The following is a 16,364-nucleotide window of genomic DNA, read 5'->3' on the forward strand; positions in this document are numbered from 1 at the left end:
TAAAAATATAATTTGGTACCAATTAAGCTATTGATGTTTATTAATTGTAGGCAAAAAAAATTTTTAGCATAGTGTTTGACCATATTAAATATAATAATACGGGTATAAATCTACAATTAAATATTCAACTTGAATCTATTTCAATGATTAAATACCCAAAATTCCAAATTACTCTCCTTATGTAAAAACCTAATTGTCATAAAAACCTATGATTTATGTATTTTTGGCAAAAAAACCTATGATTTATCTAAAAATCTATGCATAATCATTAATTGTCTTTGCTGTCTATTAGAGACAATTAAGAATATATCATCTTGAGAATTTCAGTACTAAAAAGTTGTAACCTGATAATTTGGCCAAATGGGAAATATATCCTTTTGTTAAAATTACACTAACAACATACACACACATTATCTCATAGCTGAAACAGAACAGATAAAGGAGGAGAAGAAAGTGAGAAAGGAAGCAGAGAACTTTATTGATATAAACTGAGAAGGGAAAATAGTAGTTACAACAACTTTCTTCTAAGTGAATTAGGAGCTATTTATAGAATTGTACAATGTCTATAGAACCATCTAGAAGCTTTCTAATTATCACTCTCTTAGGTGGCAAGTTGTTACAATCAACTAACTAACTAGTTGTACAAGTAGGCAATACATTAGTATCTAAAGCAATGAAATAGTAAAAACTGTTAACCACTTTTACTTGTTCTAACTTGTTATAATAATATCAACACTTCCCCTCAAGCTGAAGGGTGAAAGATATTAAGCACACCAAGCTTACCAAGGAGATGAGAATGTTGCTCATGATTCAAGATCTTGGTCAATATGTTTGTCACCTGATGCTGTGTAATACACAATCTTAACCAACCTAGTCTTGATCTTGTCCTTATAAAGTGACAATCAATTTCTATATTTTTAGTTCTTTCATAGAATATAGGATTAGCTATCAGCTGAATAGCTGATTTGCTATCACTCAATATTGTGATAGGCTTGTGAATCAAAATACCTAGGTTTGAGAATAAACCTTTCAGCCAAGTCAATTCAACCATTGCTAAAGCCATACTTCTATACTCAGATTCTCTTGAACTTCTAAAAACTATATTCGATTTCTTGGATTCCCATGACACCAAAGAACTACCAAATTGTATTACATAACAAGTGACAACCTTTTATTATTAGGATATGTTGCCCAGTTAAAATCAAACCAATAAACTAGGTCTATAGTGCCTTGAGACTTCATCCAAATGCCTTGTCATATTGTCCCTTTCAAGTATCTAACAACTCTATGTGTATCCTCTAAGTAGGGCCTTTTAGGCATCTGCATAAACTATCTTAAAGTCTGAACTACATAGCTAATGTTAGGTATTGTCATAGTGGCATAAATGAGTTTTCTAACCAATCTCTAGAAAAGAGATACATCCTTCAGAAATACATCATCAGTTAGTCTAGTAGCTACATCAAACTATACGCAGTTTAATATTGGACTCCAATGGTGTAGGTGTAGGTTTTGCACCACCAAGACCAGTCTCTAAGATCAACTCAAGTAAATATTTCCTCTGAATCAAAACAATCCCCTACTTTAATATTAATATGTAAATACCTGTGAAGTATTTAAGATCACCTAAGCCTTTAAGCCTAAATTGTTGGTGCAGTGCTTCCTTAATGTCATGACCCGAGGCTACCCATAGTCGTAACACAGTGTTTAAGGTCACATGTGACCCCAAGCTAACCCATGATCTAGCACAAGATGTAAATAATGAAAGAAGGAAACAAAATACTGTACAAAAGACATTTAAAAGTATCTGATAATAAACAATAGTATCAAAGGTAACTGAAATACGCCACTAAAAACATGTCTAACTGACTGACTAACTGACTATCTGAAAACCTTTAAACATGATGATTTGTTGGGATAGGCCCCCAACTAACTAAAACAACATGAAATAAAATAATAGGATGAATAACTAATAATGGTCCTCGACTGATAAGGACTCACCAATGCTGCAGCTGAGTGGCACATGAACAAACTACATATGATTTAGGAACTGAGCGTCCGAACCTATTTTATAAGACAACATAGCACAAAAGAGAGTATTCATTCAATACATTAAATGTACTGGTATGTCAGATAAAAACTAGCTGATATATATAAAGGTACTGAGCATTAATGCTTGAATATGTAAATCAAATGCGAGACCAAGTATAAATAATCTAAATAACTGATATACTGGACGCTTGGTCATGCAAACCTTAACTAAACATCATCTAAACACTGAATCGGGAACTATGGGATCTAAATACAACCGGCATACCCCAATCTAAGTTAATAGAGGTCCAGCCTATAACCCCAGTTGGAAGGGTATCAGTACCTTGCTAAGGGTATCAACACTGGCTATCATGGATCCACTAATCTGATATCTTGAAGGACTAGGGTGTCATGCTTCTAATGATAGGGTCCTCTATATAACCTATGGTGGCAACATAGTTCTGTAACTTAGGGACTACTACTAACGACTCATGCCTAGCTGACGAGGGAGCTGCCATCTCTGCATTCACTTGATGCTAAGTGTTACTCCCAACTAAACGACTCTGAATTATAACTAAAACATAAACTGATAACTGATATGCTCAAGTCATTTTATTCAAAAATTAATATTGTATACATAAACTGGAGAAATCATGATCTTGTAAAATGATGTATGTTTAAGCTCTAAGTATTAGATGTTCATAATCTACGAACATAGACTAATATAACTGATCATGAAAGTGGTAAAACTAAACATAGTATGGAAAATGATGAGTAGTATCCAACATGTCAACCACTGATTTTGATATGAACTATGGATATTATCAAACATACAGAAACCTAAGTAAAAGAGTTGATAGAATTCATAATTTACTTGAAATTTCATAAAAGGGGAAAAAGGGTTTGTGTTTGTAGTTTAGGGAATTTCTTGGGATTCAATGGGTGAAAGGAGTCCATTAATAAATATCCAACATACCTAAAATCAAACCCTTGAAAAGATCTTCTTGAAACTTGAACTTGCTTGATGAACCCTAATTAGCTTTAGAGAGAAAATGATCGTTTCTCTTGATATGTGTTAAGTGGTTTTGGAAGTTATGAGGGGTTAGGGTAATATTTACCCTTTATAATTGATGTTTTGGAAGGGTAAACGGCATGGGTTTAGGTTGAGAGGAGGTAGAAATTACCAAAAGGCCCTTATTAAAAATATGTAGAAATTTTGTTCCCAGTCGTTATGGCTCACCTCACGACTCGTTATGACTGGTAAAGAGTCATGGTCTGAGTTGTAACATGGAACCTTGAGGTCTGGGATTCTTTCTTTTGTGACTACGACCTTCCTCCTATGACTTATTATGACTGACTACAAATATTTGGTGGAGTCGTAGTTTGAGGCTTGATTCTTGGATCCTTTACTGGTCAGGCAATGGGTCCACACAATGACTCAAAATGTCATACTATGAGTCATGTGTTGGACTCATAAACACTGGAATGGATTCTTGGTTGAACAATGTTGTGACTACGAGTTCCTCCTAACGACTTGTAATTCCTTATTACAAATCATGGAATGGAGTCATGTTCACTGGGATAAATTGAAGTTTCTTTCTATTATGACTATGACTACTCGTAATGAATCATAACATCTTATTACGGGTTATTACATAAGTCTTAGACTTGCGGTATTAGAAATCCAACCTAGTGGCCTATCTTTTCATTGGTTTAGAGCTTGAAAATTCAGAATATTACAATATCCCCCCTCGGAATCATTCATCTTCGAATAAAACTGTCTGAGCTGGGGTACTAGGATAAAACTAAGATCATGCACTAAACATTTATGAGTTGAATCATGAATAACTATCTGAATCTGAAACATGATGTATGGACTGAACTGAACTCATGAATGTATGTTATGACATAAAGATGGAAGGGTAGTTCAGATAGAAAATGAGAGAATCAATTAATTAAGGAAACTATTACTTCAAGATGAATCTGGATTCAAACGGAAAAGATAGGGGTAATTAGTTTGCTTATCAGCTTCTGCTTCCCAAGTGACTCCCTTAACTGACTGATTTCTCCATAGAACTTTCACTTAAGCAACTTCTTTATTCCTCAACCTACAAACCTGTTGGTTAAGGATCTAAACTGGGACTTCTTTATAGGAGAGTCTATCTTCCATGCCAACACTCCCTAAAGAGATGACTAAAACTGGATCACCAATGTATTTTCTTAGAGAAGAGACATGGAATACAGGATGTACTGATGCTAAATCTACAGGTAACTCTAACTTATAGGCTACCTTCCCAAAATGGCTCAAAATCCTATATGGTCTAACATAGCAGGGACTGAGCTCGCCTTTCTTACCAAATCTCTTTACCCTTTTCATGGAATTTTTTTTCAAAATAAACCAAGTCACTAATATCAAACTCAAGCTACCTCCTTCTCACATTTGCATAGTATTTCTATCGACTCTAGGATATCTTCGGCATTTACCAAATCAACTGAACTTCCTTGATTGCCTCATACACAGAGTTTGGCCCTATAAAAGTAGCTTTACCAACCTCAAATTAACCAATAAGAGACCTACACCTTCTACTATAAATAGCCTCAAATAGAGCCATCTGAATACTATAGTGATAGCTGATATTATAGGAAAACTCAATCAAAGGAAAATGATGATCCAACTACCTTAAAATTGATAACACAAGCCCTTAACATGTCCTCTAAGGTCTGAATAGTCCTCTAGTCTGACCATCTTCCTAAGAATGAAAAGTCGTGCTGAGATAAACTTGGGTACCAAAACCTTTTTGAAAAGCTTTATAAAAGGGAGAGGTAAACTGGGTACCTCTATCTGAAATGATAATTAACAGGACTCCATGAAACTTTACCAACTTTCTGAGATAAAGTATAGCATAATCCTTGGCAGAATATGAAGTATGGACTTGCAAAAAATAGGCTGACTTGGTCATTCTATCCATAATGAGCCAAATAGAATCATGCTGGCGACGTGTGCGAGGTAACTCTATAACAAAGTCTGTATTATTGACTTACCACTTCCAAGTAGGGAAGTTGAATTCCTAAAGCATACCACTAGGCCTTTGGTGCTCAACCTTAACCTGTTGATAATTTGAACACTTAGCCACGAATTTTGCAATATCCTTCTTCATACCATTCTACCAATAGACTTTCCATAATTTATGGTACATCTTAGTGGATCCTGGGTGAATAGAATACCATGAACCATGTGCCTCTACTAACATTCGCTGCCTTAAATTATCCATATTAAAAATACATAACCTTCGCTGACAATGAAGTACACCATTTCCTTTTTTGGGAGAAAACTTCAACCTTCTAATCCTGGAATGCATCTTTCAACTTAACCAAATTAGGATCTCTGTCTTGCTTTACTTTTATCTCAAAAACTAAGGAAGATTCCAAACCATTCTAAGCTCAGACACTACCTTCGGCCGAATCAACCAACCGAACACTCAATCTATTAAGTTGATGAACCTCAAGAACTAACTCTTTCTTATTGTCCTCCACATGAGAAACAATCCCCATAGACAATCTACTTAGGGTATCAGACACAATATTCGCCTTACCCGACTGATACAACACGCTTGTACTATAGTCTTTTAACAATTCTAACTACCTTCTCTGATAAAGATTTTTGTCTTTCTGAGTAAACATGTACTGTAAACTCTTATGGTTAGTAATCACGTTGACATAGAACCCATAAAGATAATGCCTCAAAATCTTTAAGGAAAAAAGACTGCTGCTAACTCAAGATCGTGAGTCGAATAGTTCGTCTCACGAGGTTTCAACTATCTAGAGGCATACTCTATAATTTTTCCCGCTGCATCAACACTTAACCAAAGCCATCTCTAAAAGGATCACAATAAACTACAAACCCATCTAAGCCCTCTAATAGGGTCAATACTAGAGCGGAAGTGAGTCGATTCTTCAACTCCTGAAAACTTTTCTTACAAGAATTAAACCACGGAAATTTAACTTTATTTTAAGTCTGTCTAGATATAGGTGAAGCTATAGAAAAAAATCCCTCAGTGAATCATCTATAGTAACTGACTAAACCCAAGAAACTCCTGATATCTAATGGAGAAATGGGTCTATACCAGTTTCTTACTTCTTCGGTCTTCAGAGGAACAACTCAAATACCATCACCAAAAATGATGTGGCTAAGGAAAGCTACTAATTTCAACCAGAATTTGTAATTATTGAACTTAGCAAATAACTGGTGATCTTTGAGGATTTGTAAGACAATCATTAAGTGATCTGCATGCTCACCCTTGCTACGGGAATAGATAAGAATATCATTTATGAAGAATATAACAAACAAATCTAAATACTGTTTGAACACCTTGTTCATTAGGTCCATAAAGGATGCAGGAGCATTCATTAGTCCAAAATACATGACTACAAATTTGAAGTGACCATATCATTTTCTGAAGGTTGTCTTTAGAATGTCACATTCTCTGATTCTGAGTTGATGATAGCTGGATCTGAGGTCTATTTTAGAGAAACAATTGGCACCCTGAAGTTGGTCAAATAAGTTATCAATTCTAAGGAAAGGATACTTATTCTTGATTGTGACTTTGTTTAACTGGCGGTAGTTAATACACATTTTGAGAGAACCATATTTATTGCACACGAAGAGAATTGGGGAACCCCCCATGGGGAAATACTATGCCTAATAAAGCCCTTATCTATGAGATTTTTCAACTTTTCTTTTAATTTTTTAAGCTCGGCTAGATCCATTATGTAAGGTTGAATTAAAATAGGTTGGGTGTCTGGGAGGAGATCCATTCTAAAGTCGATTTCCCTCTTGAGGGGAACTTTGCAAAGATCTTTAGGAAATACTTCTAGAAACTCATTAACCACTAGAACTGACTCAAGACTTAGAATCTTAGATTTTAAGTCCTTAACTCAGACAAGATGATACATGCAACCCTTGGATATCATCTTTCTTGCCTTATGGTAGGAGACAAATTAACCTATAGGCCTGAGGTACTACCCCTCCATTTTATGACTGGCTCATTAGGAAACTAGAATTGAACTATTTTATTTCTACAGCCAACTGATGCATAACAAAAGTAAAGCCAATCCATACCAAGAATGACATCAAAATCAGTCATCTTTAATTCTATATGAATGGATAAAGTAACTTTCTGGGATACTATGATTGAGCAATTTTTGTATACCTATTTAGCTATAACGAAACTACCTACAAGAGTAGACACTAAGAAGGGTTTTGTAAGAATTTCTAGGCTGACACAAAAGTCTACGGCCATATCAGGAGTCGCAAAGGACAAAGTAGCTCCAGGATTTAATAATGTATACACATGAAGATGAAAGACTTGGAACGTCCAATAACTATAAGCCTAACTAGCATAGAGTCCATTCTAAAGTTGTCAATTGGTGGCACACGAAGTGGCACCCTACTGAGTCGGGAAACTTGTTGGGACTGATGAGGAGTTAGTCTATCTATGTTGGTAATCATTCCTTCCCCTTCCATATACCTTCTAGTCAATCCCTTAGAATGTAACTTATCTTGCCATACCCAAAACACACATCACTGCCTGCCAAGAACTCACTTTTATGGTTCTTACAAAACCTCCTTCAACCTGGGTTAGTGTGACTACTATTCATTCTACCCTAAGATTTGGAGCCTGGTGATCCATCCAGATTATTCGATTTGAACTTAGGCACTAGAAAATGGAAAAAAATAGGGCTAGAGCTGAGGATTTATAGAGGAACTAAGGACGATTACCACCTTCTGACCTTTGTTTAGAAAAGTTTAAACTACCCATTCTGGCCCTCTTATTCTTCCATTCCCTTTCCTTAAGCTTCTCATCCTCAATCTGCTGAGCATAAACCATCAACCTAGAGAGGTCTATTTCCATAATCAATATAGTCATTTTGTACTCTTTTACCACAAACTAAGAAACCACAACTCAGACTTACTCATTTGAGCCCTAGAATCAACCATATCCTCAATCTATTAAGCCTGAACCAGCAAACAAAAGATGTCTATCTCCTTAATCAACATAGACTTTATGGACTCTTTTACCATATTTTCATAAAACCTAGACACAAACTTGCTTATTCGAGCCCTAGAATCAGCCACCATTTTCAGAGCATACCTCTCCAACTAAGTAAATTTGAGTGAATACTCCTTCACGCTCATATTATACTATTTAAAATTGATGAACTCTTGCACCTTGTCCTCCCTTAATTTGAGTGGAAAGAACCTGTATAAAAAAGTAGTAGTAAACTCATCCCACTCTATAGGCACAACTTCAACATCCCTGTCCTCTCTTACTGCTTAAACTAAGTATGGGCTACCCCCTGCAATTGGTAGACAGCTGAGTCAGCACTCTTACTCAAAGTAACACCCATGACGTCAGTCACTTTATAAACACATTCTAAAAACTCCTATGGATTTTTCTCAGACTTGGATCAAGAGGATATTGGAGGATTCATATAAGTAAATCTTGAATTTTGGCTATTGTTATTCTCACTGCAAGGTTGGCTATGGTAATGTCCTGTTCATTGTTCTTGGCAGCCATAGATTGGGCTAAGGCAGCAAAAGTGACCCTGAACTCAGCGTAAGAGACCTGCTCATTCAGAGGGTCCTCAAAAATAGGTGGCGGAATGTTATGGTTACTATTACTTCTTCCATTTTCCCTTCTGGGAGGCACTTTTTGTAAATGATAGAGAATGAAATAGAAAAAGAAGTTTAATAGAGCTCATGCTCCATCACACAACATGAATACTAAAAGAAGGGATACTTTCCTAAAATATTTCGTAGCCTCTCGCCCATAAGTGTGGCGCGCGTTATACCCATGAATAAGACTCTACCTAACATAAAACTTTAAACCTTGGGGTCTGATACCCAGTTTGTTATGACCCGAGGCTATCTTCTAGTCGTAACACGGTGCTTAAGGTCATAGGTGACGCCAAGCAAACCCATGATCTGGCACAAGCTGTAAATAATAAAAGAAGGCAACAAAACACTATGCAAAAGTCATTTAAAAGTATCTAATAATCGTAAATTTTATCAAAGGTAACTAAGATACATCATTGAAAACATGTCTAACTGGCTGACTAACTAACTGTCAGAAAGCATCTAAACATGATGAGTTATTAGGACAGGCCCCCAACTAACTCTAACTAACTAAAATAGCATGAAATAAAATACTAGGATGAATAACTAATAATATAACTAGCCCTCGACTGATGAGGACTCACCAATGTTGTAGCTGAGTGGAACAAGAACGGACTATGTGCAATCTGGAAACTGAGTGTCCGAACCTATGTTATAAGACAACTAGCACAAAAGAGAGTATGCAGTTAGTACTTTGAATGTAATTGTATATGATATGGAAGCTAGATGATATACATAAAGGTACTAAGCATGAATGCAAGAACATAAAAATTGAATGCAAGACCAAGTATAAGCATATACTAAAATAATCTAAATAATTGAATAACTGATATACTGAACACTTGGTCAAGAAAACTTGAACTGAACCTCATCTAAATACTAAACCAGGAACTGTGGAAGCTAGCGACAACCGACATACCCCAATCTAAGCTAATCGATGTCTAACCTGCAACCCAAAATTAAAAGGGTGTCGGTACCTTGCTAGGGGTACCAACACTGGCTGGTGTAGATCCTCTAATCTGATGTTCTGAAGAACTAGGGTATTATGACTCTATTGACAAGAGACCTCTTATAACCTGAGGTAGCAACATAGTTCTAAAACTTAGGGACTACAACTAATGACTCATGCCTAACTAGCGGGGGAGCCGCCATCCCTACGTTCACTCGGTGCTAAGTATTACTCCCAACTAAAAAACACTGAAGTACAACTAAAACATAAATAGATAACTGATATTCTTAAGTCATGGTATTCTAAAAGTTAATACTGTATACATAAACTTGAGAAATCATAAACTTGTAAACGGATGCATGTTTAAGCCTTAAGTATCGGATGCCCATAACCCACCATCATAGACTAATGCAACTAATCATGAAACTGGTAAAACTAAACATATCATGAAAGTGGTAAAACTAAACATAGTATGGAAAATCATGAATAGTGCCCAACATATCAACTACTAATTTTGATAAAGACCATGGAGATTATCAAACATATAGAAACACAATTTTCATGAGGACATATGTTTTCATGGTACATAATCCAAACAACTGTAAGAAAGTTGATAGAATTCATAATTTATTTAATATTTCATAAAAGGGAGAAAAGGTTTGTATTTGTAAATTTAGGGAATTTCTTAGGATTCAATGGGTGAAAGGAGCCCATTAATGAATATCCCACAAACCTGAAATCAACCTCTAGAAAAGATCTTCTTGGGACTTGGACTTTCTTAATTAACTCTAATTGGCTTTGGATAGAAACAAACCGCTTCTCTTACTATGTGTTAAGTAGTTTCAAAAATTATAAAGGGTTAGGGTAATATTTACCCTTGATAACTGATGTTTTTGAAGGGTAAACAATGTGGGTATGGTTGAGAAGGAGTGAAAATTACCAAAAATCCCTTATAAAAACCTGCATGAATTTTGTTCCCAGTCATTATGACTTACCTCACGACTTGTTACGACAGGTCACGATCCATGGTCTGAATCGTATCCTAAAAGCCTGTGGTCTGGGGTTCTTTCATGCTATGACAATGACCTTCCTCCTATGACACATTATGATTGACTATGATTCGTTAGGTGGAGTCGTAGTTTGGGGATTGATTCATGGATCCTTTATTGTCAGGATATGAACCCAAATAGAGACTCATAATATCTGACTACGAGTCATATGTTGGACTCGTAACCACTGGAACAGATTCTTGGTTGAACATTATTATGACTACGAGTCCCTTCTAACAACTTGTAATGTCTGATTATGAATCATGGAGTGAAGCTGTGGTCACTGGGCTAAAAATAAAGATTTTTTTGTTGTGACTACAACTACTCGTAATGTCTGATTACGGGTCATTACAAGAGGGTAGCCACTGACAGCTGACTGACACTTAAATGGAAAATTGCATAACTTCTTACCACAATATCAGATCAAGGTGAGCCTTACGAAATTGGAAAAAAAACTTACTGGCCTATCTTTTTAGGGGTTTAGAGCTTGAAAATTTAGTGTATTTCACTGAAATTTTGTTGTCATGGACTCATTGTCTCTTGTTATAAGAAAATCATCCACATAAATCGGGATAATCATCATTCCTTTTGTTTCCTTTAAGGTGAATAAAGAGTATCCATGTGTACTCTGAGTAAAACCAGCTTTCAATATGGATGAAGTGAGATCAATATTCCTTTTTCTTAAGGCTTGTTTAAGCCTATGCAATGACTTTAATAACCTATAGACCTTATGTTGTCCTTTTTTCTTAGAACCTTCATATAGTTGCATATATACCTCCTTATCTAAGTTACCTTGCAATAATGCATTATACACATCTATCTGGTACAAACACCATCCCTTTTATACCGCTAGAACAATGACACATCTGACAGTTACCATTTTGGCAACAGGTGAAAGGTATCATGGTAGTCAAACCCCTCCTGCTTACTATAGCCCTTGTCTACTAATCTTGATTTGAACCTTTCAACATCTCCATTTTCTTTTTACTTGATTTTATATACCCATTTTGAATCTATGACATTCTTTCCTAGTGGCAAGTTGACTACCTCCCATGTATTATTGTCCACAAGAACTTGAAATTCCAACATCTTGGCTTGAATCTATTTTTTATCTCCAGCAGCTTCACTAAAACTTTATGGTTCCGCCAAAGAAGAAAAGTTATTTACATTACATTGATATATAAGTGAAGCATTAGAATATGATAGAGAATTAGCAATGGGATATTTGGTTCCTTATTTTCTTTCTGTTGTAGTATAATCTTTCAACAAAATAGGCTCCTTAGTTACTCTTGAATTTTTTGTAGGTAGAGATTCCAAATTTTTAGCCTCTATGTGATGACTGGTATAGAAGTGTTTGAATGCTTATATGACTATTCATGTGGTGATACTTCAATCATATAATCAAGTACTAATCTATTTTGATGTAACTTCTCTGCATTTACAGGAGAACTAAACACAGAATCTCCAGGCATATCTGAGTCTGTCTCACTGTTGTAATCTTCACATAGTTGTAAGAAGTTTGCTGCATCACCCTCACTTTGCTTTTTTGAAAATTTAAATACATGTTCTTGAAACATAATATCTTTTTTGATAAATAACTTTTTAGTGTCTAAATCCATTAATAAGTAGCCTTTCTGTGAAGTGTAATATCCCATTAGCACTACAACTTTAGCTCTTTTAGAAAATTTGTTATCTTTAGGTAATACTTAAGCATAAAACAGACAACCAACCATGTACCCTCAAATGCGCCAAGGAAGACATTTTAGAGAATAACACTTCATAAGGACTTCTATTACCAGTAAGGGATGGTGGTAATCTATTAATCAAATAAACTATAGTTTGAATGAGTATTCTCCAGAACCTAATAGGCATATACGATTAAAATATGATAGATCTTGCAATGTTCAAATTTTCCACTGTTTTCTCTCCACCACACCATTTATTGTGATGTATGAGAACAACTACTTTGATGCAAAATACCTAAAGAACTGAACAAGTCTGGCCATTTTGAGTTAAGAACTCTCTCCCACTATCTAATCTTATGACTTTGACAGTAGCTCCAAACTGATTCTTGCTCATTATCATAAATCTTTTAATAGCCATGATGGTTTTATATTTCATCTATAATAAGTGATTCCAAGTATATCTTTTGCAGTAATCTTAATTATTAGGAAGTAAAATTTCATATACAAAAGTTTGTGTTTTATATGATCCCACAAGTTCTGTATGTACAATGTCAAAACATGTTGTAGATTTAATATCACTAATGGGGAATGTCAACCTGGTTTGTTTGTCTAGTGGACATATAGACAATTATTCAACAACTCAAGATCCTTATTATGATTTAAAAAATCTAAATAATTTAAGACTTGAGCAGATGGATGTCCAAGTCTTTTATGTCATAGGCTGATGTCCTTCACAGTAACTTCTGTAACTAGATTTCCTTTTTTTCTAGGCATCTTTGATGAACTATTGTCTCTATATTCACTTCTGAGTATGTATAAACCTCCTATTTCTCTACCAATCCCCTTCAATCTACCATTGTAAAGATCCTGAAAGACACAAAAGTCAGGGTAAAATAACACATTTTTCACCACTACATTTAGTTTGAAATTAGGTAAAAATAACACATCTTTCACCACTGATAAAAAATTGAGTTTGAAATTAGGTACAATAACACATCTTTCACCACTACATTCTGAAAAAAATTATAACTTCACTAGTATGTAAAATTTAAGATTCAGCACTATTAGGAAGGTTCACCTTATTCATTCCTGGCCTAAATACTTTACTTGTGGATAACACAGTCTCATCTGCAGCTATATGATAAGTAGCACCAAAATCTACTATCTATTCTTGTGACTTAATATGAGATAGTAAACATGTAACTATACCTAATGTATTTGCCTGTTTCACATCTTGTGGATCCTTGTTCAAAAGATCCATGATCTATTTATATTCACCATCAGTGAAACCTTGTCCTTTAGCCAAAACTACATTGTTGACCTTTTTGTTTCCTTCATGACTAGCTGAAATATGATGTCCTGCATCAGTTAAATTAGTATGGGAATTAAATTGAACGGCATACTAGTTTCCATGTCCAATTCTTTGTCCATATCCTTGGTGATTATATCCTCTTGATCCTCCATTATTATAGTTTTTCTTCTTCCCTTGCTTCCAAACATTTGGATATCCTACATCTTGTAACATTTTTCTCTGGTATGTCCACTAAAACGATGGTAATCATATTTTTTCCTTTGTATCCCTGGTGTCCATGATTGATGTCTAATCCTCTATGCACTTGCATTAAGATTTGATTTGTTTTCTCAGTAATAGCAACTGCACAAGTCAGGTGTTGCATCTCATCCTCCATTATCATGGCATATGCCTGATTAAGTATAGGTGTAACTCCTTTTAGTAGAATTCTTCTCCTAACTAAGTCATATGAGTCATTTAGCCCACTCAAAAACAAAATCAACCTTAACTCATATAGGTGTTCTACATATTCTTTTGACTTTGGACAATTACATGATGGTGTTGGGATTACAGCATCATACTTATTCCAAAGATTCTTTAATTTTGTAAAGTAAGTAGCCACTAAATCAGCTTGTGACAAAGTATTGATTTCCCTATATAACTGATACAATCTCATATGATTTACCTTGTAAAATATTTCCTTTAGATATTCCAATACTTCAAATGCACTTGTTGTATACACAATTCCACTTAACAACTCTGCACTAACAGAACTTATCAACCAAGAGATCACAATTACATTGCAGATTTCTCACTGCTCATGCAGTTCTTCTCTTTAATTGTCCTTACTACATGCTCCAGTTATGAACCCAAACTTTCTTTTTTCTCATAATGTAATTTGCATTGATTGACTCCACACCCTATAATTTTCTAATGCAGTGAGTTTGTTGGATTCAGAGTAGCTTCAGATACTTCTGAAGCTCCAATATAAAATAGATCACTAGAATCTATCTTAGGTGTCATTTTAATCTTCAAAATCAATGAAGTCTCACATTGATCTAAACCACACTCTAACGATCTAAGCAAGCAACACAATTACCAACAAAAAGAACTCAAAAATTGTACTTCAAACAGGGATCTAACCATTAATACTTCAGCTGCTAATTCATATATCTAAACTCTTCTTCAGTTATCGATCAACAAGCTTTTAAACTATGATAACCTGGTTCTGTGATACCATGTCCAAACTACACTAACAACATATACACATCATCTCATAGTTGAAACAGAACAGATAAGGGAGAGAAGAAAGTGAGAAAAAAAGCTGAGAACTTTATTTATATAAACTAAGAAGGGAAAATAGTAGTTACAACTGCTTTCTTCTAAGAGATTTAGGATGTATTTATAGAATTGTACAAGGTCTCTAGAACCATCTAGAAACTTTTTAATTATTACTCTCTTAGCTGGCAAGTTGTTATAATCAACTAACAAACCCGTTGTACAAGTAGGCAATGCAAAAGTAATTAAAGCATTGAAACAGTAAAAACGGTTAACTACTTCACTTGTTCTAACTTGTTCTAATAATCTCAACACCCTTTTTCATCATAAAACTCTTACGACTAAGAGGTTACTTCTCTAGGAATTAATTTTAGCATAATTTTACTTCATAAAATCACTGGATAATCAAAACTGAAACTGAAACTTGATAACGAACTTGGACTGACCCAGATAGATTGAGTCGTTAACAACATGAATTTTGAATAGATCGAGTCGTGAACAACATGACTTCATAACCTACTGAGATTGATTCATATAAATATTGAATATTGAAAAAAACAATTTCAAAAAAAAAAATTTATAAAAGAAGAAGATGAGGCAAAGAAGGAATTGACAGTGGTGCGTCGAGAAGTTCAATACCTTCTTGATCAAGAAATGATCTTGCCTGTACTTTTCTTTATACGGGGGATAATTAGTTCTCAAAATTGTAGTGTTATTTTTATTCCACATTGAAGATGAGATAACAATTTCAGAACAACTTATCCTGAAATTAGTTATCTCGGGATAACTAGTTCCCTAACCAAATGGGCCCTTAGTATGGAAACAACAATAATGAAATTCTCAGTGTTTGATCACTGTAAATGGAAACCACAACAATAAAATTCTCAGTGTTTGATCACTATATATGGAAACAAGAACAAAAAGAAAAAGAAAAAAAGTGATGGCCGTATTGATGATGTTAAGAGTCCAACACTGGAATAGGGATGAGCAATTGGTCTTCTTATACGAACTTAACAATTCTTCCGTCATAAACTAGCTTTTGGGGTTGAGTTAGACTCAGGATCTTCGATTGGGCATACATCGTTATTAGAAAAATTACATTACAACAGTAATAATCTTACCATATCTATATAATATCTCATATGTTTTATTTAATTACATCCCATCCCATATCTTGTATGTATCCGGAAAGTAATGTATCCAAAGAAACTTTTGGGCCAGATGATGCATCATGAATTAACTTATGTACCCTGAATTAATTATGGTCATTATGTATCAACAACACATTGTATACAAAGAAAAATAATGTATCCGACTAGCAATTTTCCAGCTAGTAATGTATCCGACTAATAATTTTTTTGTGATTTTGTGTAGTATTAAAAATATATGAGATAGAAAGTAATTAGCT

This window comes from Capsicum annuum, chromosome 1, assembly GCF_002878395.1.
Source record: "Capsicum annuum cultivar UCD-10X-F1 chromosome 1, UCD10Xv1.1, whole genome shotgun sequence".
Classification (NCBI taxonomy): domain Eukaryota; kingdom Viridiplantae; phylum Streptophyta; class Magnoliopsida; order Solanales; family Solanaceae; genus Capsicum; species Capsicum annuum.